Raw genomic sequence first — 9,634 nt, 5'->3', positions numbered from 1 at the left:
AAAAAAAAAAAAAAAAAAAAAAGATCCTTAACTTAATTACATTTCAAAGACCCTTTCCCCAAATAACATGACATTCACAGGTGTCAGGGATTGGGACATGGACTTATTTTGGAGGGTGGGGGGATTATTCAGCCCACTGCAACTACTATAGCTTCTTAGTGTATTATACCTTTTATAAGGATGAAATATCCACCTTGGTCCCTTTTAGTGCTTTCTGTGTTAAATTATATTTTGTTTGGCATTAATATTGCTATATTTGCTTTCTTTGTATTAGTATTTTTATGCTATAACTCTTTTATTCTCTTGTTTTCTAGCTTTTTACCAATTTGTTTTTGGAGTCTGTCTTGCAAACAGCATATAGCTGGATTATCTTGTAACACAATCTGAGCATATGTCTCTTTAATAGGTGAGTTCAGCCTAATACACTATGTCTTTCTCAGATATGTTTGAGCTAATTCCTGTTATTTTATTCTTTTTTTCTCTGTTTTTCCTTTTATCTGGTTGATGAAGTTTATTTTTCCTAAAGGTTTGGAAGATGTATATTCTATTTATATTTTTCTTTTAAAAAAAATTTTTAAGAGAGGGGGTCTTGCTCTGTCACCCAGGTTGGAGTGCAATGGCGTGATCGTAGCTCACTGCAGCTTCAAACTCCTGGCCTCCAGGCAATCCTCCCTCCTCAGCCTCCCAGAGTGCTGGGATTACAGGTTGAGCCGCCACACCTAGCCCTGTTTATATTCTTCTAATGAGGCCTCTTAAACTTTTAAAAACTTTTTATTGAATTATAATATATATACACAGAAAAATACACGTCATAAACTGAACACACCCATGTAACCAGCACCCAGAACAAGAAATAGAACATTGGCAGTAACCAGAAACTCCCCGTGTACCTAACCAGTCACTGCCCTCCAAGGGACTATACTTACATTTTAATATGGTATTCATTCATTCATTTACTTTTAACATAATATTTAAATGCAATTTTCCATAAAAAACTAGAATGAATCATTATTACTCGCCCTCCAAAACAAGATGAGATTCTTAGAATGTATTTGATTTTCTACCCGCCCGCTTCACCCCCACTTCACCTCCGGTGAGATATCATCAGGAATTTAAATTCTAGCTTACTATTTTCATTTCATTTATTTCTTTTTTCCTTTTTTATTTCAAAATATTAAGGGGGTACAAATGTTTCATGGATATCTTATATAATGCTTTAGTCAGAGCTTGTAGTGTGCCCATCACCAGAATAGTGTTCATTGTACCCAGTAGGTATGTTTTTATCCCACACCCACCCTCCCACGTTCCCCCCTTCTTGGTTCTCGTGTCCTCTGTATCGCTTTGTGCCGGTGTGTAGCCATCTGTTAGCTCCCACTTATTAGTGAGAACATATGGTGTTTGCTTTTCCATTCCTGAGATATTTCGCTTAGGATATTGGTCTCCAGTTCCCTCCAAGTTGCTGCAAATGACATCATTTCATTCCTTTTTATGGCTGAATAGTACTCCATGGCATATATACACCGCATTTTCTTTATCCACTCATGAATTGGAGAGCACTTAGGTTGATTCCATTTCTTTGCAATTGCGATTTGTGCTGCAACTATTTCCATTTTAAAACATCAATTAAAGCTTTCTGGCCGGGCGCGGTGGCTCACGCCTGTAATCCTAGCACTCTGGGAGGCCAAGGCGGGCGGATTGTTTGAGCTCAGGAGTTCGAGACCAGCCTGAGCAAGAGTGAGACCCCGTCTCTACTAAAAATAGAAAGAAATTAATTGGACAACTAAAAATATATAGAAAAAATTAGCTGGGCATGGTGGCGCATGCCTGTAGTCCCAGCTACTCGGGAGGCTGAGGCAGTAGGATCGCTTGAGCCCAGGAATTTGAGGTTGCTGTGAGCTAGGCTGACGCCACGGCACTCTAGCCCGGGCAAAACAGTGAGACTCTGTCTCAAAAAAAAAAAAAAAAAACTTTCTTAGGCTTACCAGTGAGTTAGCTGGTTTCTTTGCTCACTGTTGCTTCAGGAATCTCACGTCATCCTCTGGGATTCTGGGATGACATTTGTCACTCCTTTCAGCTGCTCAGCACCCAAACACCTTCCTGTGTTTCACACCCCCCCACACACATCATGAGCAAGATCCTGCCTTTCATTAGACAATGAGAAAGTACCAGACGCTTGGATCTCCCGCAGCAAGCATCTCACCTGGGCTTCTCCAGTCAGGCTTTCCTGCCTGCCCTGGGGGCCGCGCTCATTCCCTTCAGGGGATAGGAAGTGGCAACCCCACCTGGTCCCTACCTGCAGGCGGGGACTACATCTAAAAGCAGCTACCATTCAACATTATGTTTTTGAGATACATCCATATCGATGTGCCCGTAGCTGTAGTTCATTCATTCTCGCTGCCGCACTGTATTTAGGTTGTATGACATTTTTTTCCTTTCTGCTGTTTATAAACATTGGCATTGTTTCCGCATTTCTTTCCATTACAAATAATACTATTGTCAAAAGTCTTCTACATGTATCCTATTGCACATGTGCAAGAATTTCTTTAGGGCAATGGATGCCCATGCCCGCCCCTCCTCTCAGTTAAATCAGAAACTGTGCTGTGGGTGAGGCCCAGACATTAGTATTTTTTATAAGTTTTTATTTTTATATAATTTAAAGATTACATAAAAAATACAAGAATAGTACAAAGGACGCCTGCATGCCCTTTACACAGATCCACCGTTTGTTAACATTTTTTCTCATTTGCTTTATCAATCTTTCTCTTGTTTTTTCTTGAAGCATTTGAGAGTAATTTGGAGACATTATGTCTCTTTACTACTAAATATTTCAGTGTGTGTTTCCTAAAACAAGGACATTTCCTTACATAACTGTAGTACAGTTATTAATCTCAGGAAATTTAATATTGATACAGTACTGTTATCCAATCCACAGTTCATAATCCCATTTTGCCAATTGTCCTAAAATGTCCTTGATAGCTGTTTTTTTTTTTCCCTGTCCAGAATCCAATCCAGGACCATAGCTCTTTAATTTCCTTTGGTTCCTTAACCTGTCTTTATTTTTTTGTGACTTAAGCATTTTTGAAAACTATAGTTCAGTAATTATGTAGAATGTCTCTCAATTTGTCTGCTATTTCCACAAGATTGGATTTGGGTTAAATTTTTCAGGCAGGAATATGATGTAAGTGAGGTTGTGTCTTTCTTGAAGTATCATATCAGGAAACACATTATATCAATTTGGTCCATTACTGGGGATGTTAACTTTGATCACTTGGTTAAGGTGAAATCCACCTCGTTTCTCCAGTGTCAAGATTCTATTTTTCCTTTTGTGACTAAGAAGCACTTTTGTGGGGAGATACTTTGATACTATGTGAATATCCTGTCCCTAATCAAACTTTGGCTGATAGGTTGCAGCATGGTTGATAATTCTTGCCTGAATCAATTACTGGCATGATGAATGAAAAACTTTCTTTCTTTTTTAGGTGATTCAAGTTCATTCCTTTTTCCTTGTAACCGAAAGGCCCAACTAAAACAAAATTTAGAATCAGAAGTGGGATTATAGCCAGGCATAGTGGTGCGCACCTGTAGTCCCAGCTATTAGGGAGGTTGGGGCGAAAGGATTGCTTGAGCCCAGGAGTTTGAATGTTTCTATCCAGCATTTACATGGCAAAGCCACTAATTAAGCTGTCACCTTGGGTCTCTTGGATTCTAAACATGGGTGCTCTGTCAGTGGGGATTTGATGGATTGGTGGCTCCAGCTCTGGATCAACCGCAGGAGGGAAATTGTACTTGGAGCTCTTTAGACTGGATTAGTTACTGTATTATAAATCCCCACAGCACCTTGCCAAAGCTATCGTGATACTTTTTTTTAGTGTCTGTCTGTCGCTCTAGATGGCAAACTTGGGACAGCAGGCATTCAGAAAGAGCTGGTGATCTAAGGGGTGGGGGCTGCTCCATGGATTGAGAGAGGATTGAAAACATTAAATAAGATACCTTCTTTGGCTTCTCTCTATGTGTCTCAGGTCTCACTTTTATAAGCTTTCCTGTAATGTCTTTTTATTATAGTCTTACCAACAGTCCAGCCAAAATACCACTTTTACATTTATTGAGAAGATGCCACTTTTAGAAGATGAGCTACCCCTGCTCCCTTGCTCAGCAGCACCAGTCCAGCATGTTTCCGCAGGGATCACACTATTGTGTGCCTTGTTCACTGTGTTAGCTCCAGTGCCTGACGTGGCACCTAATAAATATTTCTCAAATGAGTGAAACAATGTAAGCAGAGTAGGCAAACAATAGTGGGAAAGGGTCTGTGATGTCTTTGGTTAAGCAAAAATTCTTAATTTTAATGTATTCAAATCCATCAATGTGGTACTGTTTAGTAACTGACAATGAAACAATGAAACTGAACGGAGAGTGCAGAAACAGCCCAGTGCATGTGGAAGCTGGATACGGGATAAAGGTAGCATGACATCAGTGGGCAAAGGTTCGATTAGCAGGTAGAGTGAGTAATTGTCTCACTCTATGGAGAAAAAAGAAACAAAGCTGTATCACTACCTCACACCATATACAAATGTAAAGTCCAGATGAATTAAAGACTTTCAAACAAAAGGCAAAGCCATAAAGCTAACAGGAGAAACATTGTGTTTATTGTTGTTGTTTGTTTGCTGTGGCTTTTTGGTATGTTTTAAGATCTGTATGGTGATTCCCTCCTCTTTTCTTTTTCAAAACTGACATGGTTATTATGGACCCATATACATTTTAGAATAAGTTTGTCAAGTCCTTAAACATTTAATTTATAGATTACCTAAGGGAGAATTGACATCTTTATAATATTTAGTTGAACCATCCAAACAAATATCTCTCTATTTATACTCAACTTTTATGTCCTTTTATAGTCCTTTTATTAACTTTTACAGTTTCAAAGTTTTCTCCACAAAGGTTTACAACATCCTTTATTGCCTTAGTATCCATTCAAATATCCACCAGCTGCATGGAGAGATCTTTGATTTTCACTTCACCTCTAGTTATTCTTTGAAACTGCTTCTTTCTGCTTTAATTTATTGATGCTTCCTCCTTTTTTGTATGTGTAAAGTAGCACTTCTTTTTAATAAATGAATAATAAGCCCAGCCTTGGTATAAAACAAAAAGAATTTCCTTTTTCAGATTCTTGGCTCAATAAAGCCTCTCATCTTCATTAGATGATGGGAATAAATAAATCATAATCAAATATGAGAATATGCTTTCTCTATATCTAGACTATATCAGAAAAATTAATGTAACTTTGATCACATATTCTTTTTAAAAAATTGGTTTTACATATTCTTCAATAGAAAGAATCAGATGATCAGAAAAATAATTAAATTTCTCCTTTACAAACTAGTCACATTTGATAAAAAAGTAACATGCTATATAATTCAAATAATACAAAGACTGCTTTCCAAAGGCTAGAAGAGTGTTATTAGCTCTAACAGGTGTATATGTAGCTGTCCATCGTGTTGCTTTTGTTCAAAAGAATAGAATAGAATCATTAACAGTTAACCAGTACCCCAAAAGTTAAGGTTTTGCTATAGTTAGCTTAGAATATATTATTGGCAGGAGAAATATTCATGATAAATAGCTCTACTTTGTAGCTAGGCATGGTGGCTCCTGTCTGTAGACCCAGCTACTCAGGAGGCTGAGGCAGGAAGATTGCTTTAGGCCAGGAGTTTGAGAACAGGCTGGGCAAAATAGCAAGACCTTCATCTCAAAAAAATTAGGGTGGGCATGGTGGCTCACACCTGTGACCCTAGCACTCTGGGAGGCCGAGGCAGGAGGATTGCTTGAGCTCAGGAGTTCAAGACCAGCCTGAGCAAGAGCAAGACCCCGTCTCTACTAAAAATAGAAAAAATTATCTGGACAACTAAAAATAGAAAAATATTAGCTGGGCATGGTGGTGCATGCCTATAATCCCAGCTACTCAGGAGGCTGAGGCAGGAGGATTGCTTGAGGCCAGGAGTTTGAGGTTGCAGTGAGCTAGGCTGACGCCATGGCACTTTAGCCTGGGCAACAGAGCAAGACTCTGTCTCAAAAAAAACTTAATTAGGGCCAGGAGCAGTGGCTCATGCCTGTAATCCTAGCACTCTGGGAGGCCGAGGCGGGTGGATCACTCAATGTCAGCAGTTCGAGACCAGCCTGAGGAAGAGTGAGACCCCGTCTCTACTAAAAATAGAAAGAAATGATCTGGACAACTAAAAAAAATATATATAGAAAAAATTAGCCAGGCATGGTGGCGTGTGCCTGTAGTCCCAGCTACTCGGGAGGCTGAGGCAGGAGGATCGCTTGAAGGAGTTGGAGGTTGCTGTGAGCTAGGCTGACGCCATGGCACTCTAGCCAGGGCAACAGAGCCAGACTCTGTCTCAAAAAAAAAAAAACTTAATTAGTTTAAAAAATAGTTCAACTTTGACAAAGAATATTTAATGGAAGAGTTTTTTCTTGAACCCATTGTGGTATCAAGTGACTTTTATGAGGAAAATATGGAAGGGCAAGAAAAAGATAAAAATCAACTCTAACCAACAAAAATTTTCACAAAACATTACCTGTGTTAAAAGTGTGTCCCCATAATTGCATCAGAAGGAGTAAAAGGGTGAGATGCTGATATGAAGAAAAGATGGGAATTGAATTTATTTTTCATTTTATACAATGGTTATATTTCATAAAAACGGATATAGTTATAACCATCAAAGTACAAATCATAGCATCTGACAGCAAACACTCTCTGTAATGATTTAAAATGGCCTTTTTACAGTTATAATACAAAGGACTATGCCCTATAAGATCTCTGTGCATTTAAACAGTATGTCTTATTTTTTTTAAATAAAAACTTTAAAAAATCAAGTAATAATTTAGACACAGAAAAATACACCAATCTTAAGTGGACAGTTGCATGAGTTTTGGCAAACGTATCCACCCATGCAAATACCATCCCTGCCAGAAATTCCCTCGTGCCCCTTCCCAGTCGGTCCTCCCAGCCAAGCAACTATTGATCTGATTTCTAGCATCATAGATTAGTTTTGCCTGTTCTAGAACTTCCCATTAATGGAATCATACAGTATGCACTCTTTTGGATCAAGCAGCTTTCACTAGCATGATGTTTTTGAGATCCCTCTGTGTTGTGTGCAGTTTGTGTATTCATGCACAGTCTTCCTTTTCATGCATGGTATTCAATTGTGTGGGTCTACCACAGTTTATCCATCATCCTGTTGATGGGCATTTGGGGTATTTCTAGTTTTTGGTGATTATCACTAAAGCTGCTATGAATTTTTGTAGGCCAATCTTTTATGAACATGCATTTTCCCTTCTTTTGGATAAATACCTAGTAATGGAATTCATGGGGAAATGCATGCTTAACATTATAAGAAACTGCTAGTTTTCCAAAGTGGCTGTCCATTTTACATTCCCACTTAGTTTTCTTTTTTAATTGACTTTAAAATTTTGTTTGTTTGTTTTTTAGCGATGTCCTCGTGCTGTGTTGCCCAGGCTGGTCTCAAACTCCTGGCCTCAGGCGATCCTTGCCTTAGCCTCCTGAGTAGCTGGGATTACAGGTAGGAGCACCCTTCTCCACTTACTTTTAATATTAATAGTATAAATAAGTATTGGTAGCAAGAGTATTAAAAGTTAACTTGGTGAGCCTGTAGTCCCAGTTACTCCCGAGGCTGAGGCAAAAGGATCCCCTGAGCCCAGGTGTTCAAGGCCAGCTGGGCAATATTGGGAGACCTCTCTCTTAAAAAAAAAAAAAAATCAATAAGAATTTAGGAGTATGAACCACTGGCCCTAACACACATCATTTTATAATTCCTTCTTGCATCTTTTGTGTTTGGGGATTCCCACTTCGTCAAACTGTTTAGGAAGTGGGAGTTCTTAGCAGCTTTTGTCTGACTCTGAATCCTTTTCTCCTGGACTTTCAGGATCAGCCAGATCCTCGAGGTGGCGTCTGCAGTCGCATCACCTTCTCCGCCACCATCTTCTCCCTCTTCGAAGCCAAGCCCTCAACGTCGTGGAAACTTCCCGTGAATTCTGCTGATACAGAGACTCCCCTTCCCATTCGTTCTCTCGTCTTCTCCCTCTGAAGTAAGAAGTTGATTTGAGATCTCTTCTAACAAGATGAGCAGTATGGACTTTCTCTCCTGTACTGGTAAGTCCCAAGGACTTTTGTTTTCTTTCTTCTTCACCCAAGTTGGTAAAGAGATTGCCACCCGGGGAGGGGGGACGCTTCGCCCTGGGCCTGGGGACTCCCTGGCTGCCTTCAGCATCACCAGATGCCCAAGGAGAGACCGCTGGCCCCCCTCCCTCTTCTCCCTTTTTCCATCTGCCCCCGCACTCATTTTTACCCCTCTCTTTTTGAGGTTATTATGAGTTTTTACCATTTTCGTTCATCTCTTTCCCGGGCACCAGCCACCCTTCTGGCGGGCAGTTCCCCTCCAAAACCAGGACTTCCTCTCTTCCCGGGGGGTTTCTCACGCGCGACAACGGTGCTTTTATTAATACATTTGCTGTGTCTCTAGATTTGCGTTTTGAGGAGGGAACCTGCAGCCCACGTTGTTCACCATGTTGTCAGCTTTTTATGGCTTTCTATGAGCACTTTATATTTTTATTTTATTTTTTTTTAAGGGATGGGCTCTCGCAACTACGTAACTCAGGCTGGTCTCCTGGGTTCAAGTAATCCCTTTGTCTCAGCCTCCCAAGTAGCTGAGAGGACAGGTGCTCGCCCCCGCCCCCGGCCCTGTAAGTACTTTGTATCTGCAGTCCCCAACCCGGTGGCCGAGGACCAGTGTCTCCTGTTAGGAACCAGGCTGCACAGCAGGAGGTGAGCAGCAGTGAGGGAGTGAAGCTTCATCTGTATTTACAGCCGCTCCCGCCTGAGCTCCGCCTCCTGTCAAATCACAGTGGCATTAGATTCTCATAGGAGCGCTAACCCTACTGTAAACTGTACATGAGAGAGAGGGATCCAGGTTGCACTCCTTATGAGAATCTAATGCCTGATGATCTGGGGTGGAGCTGAGGCGGTGATGCTAGCGCTGGGGAGTGGCTGCAAATGCAGATTATCATTAGCAGAGACGTTTGACTGCACAATAGATGTAATGAGCTGGAATCATCCTGAAACCACCCCTCTGCCCCTCAGTCGGTGGAAACATTGTCTTCCTTGAAACCAGTCCCTGGTGCCCAAAAGGCTGGGGACCGCTGCTTTATATAACAAATAAAGCAGGTAAGCCATTGGTTGCAGATATTTTTTCCCAGCTTGCCATTTACTTACCTCTGGCTTTATATTTTTGGCCCTACAGAAATTTTATATATTTTTTTCTTTTTCTTTATGGTCTCTGATTTGGGGCTCTAGGGAAGGGAAGAAAGGTTTTCTTACCTCTGAGATAAAGAATAAGTACATTGATCCTTGTTTTACTCTAGAAATTTCTTGGCTTCATTTTACATTCAAATATTTGGTCCACCCAGTGGAAGTAGAGAGATGAGGGTTTGCTTATTATTTTGATGATTGTTTTTTCAGTTGTCCCAACAGTATTTATGTAAGTATTATTTTCTACAGTAATGTAATATTTTATCTCCATTGTATAGCTGATTCTTTTTTTTTTTTTTTTTTTTTTTTTTG

The sequence above is a fragment of the Propithecus coquereli genome, unplaced genomic scaffold (genome assembly GCF_000956105.1).
Source record: "Propithecus coquereli isolate 6110/MARCELLA unplaced genomic scaffold, Pcoq_1.0 Scaffold640, whole genome shotgun sequence".
Classification (NCBI taxonomy): domain Eukaryota; kingdom Metazoa; phylum Chordata; class Mammalia; order Primates; family Indriidae; genus Propithecus; species Propithecus coquereli.
Note: the sequence above shows the minus strand (reverse complement) of the source record.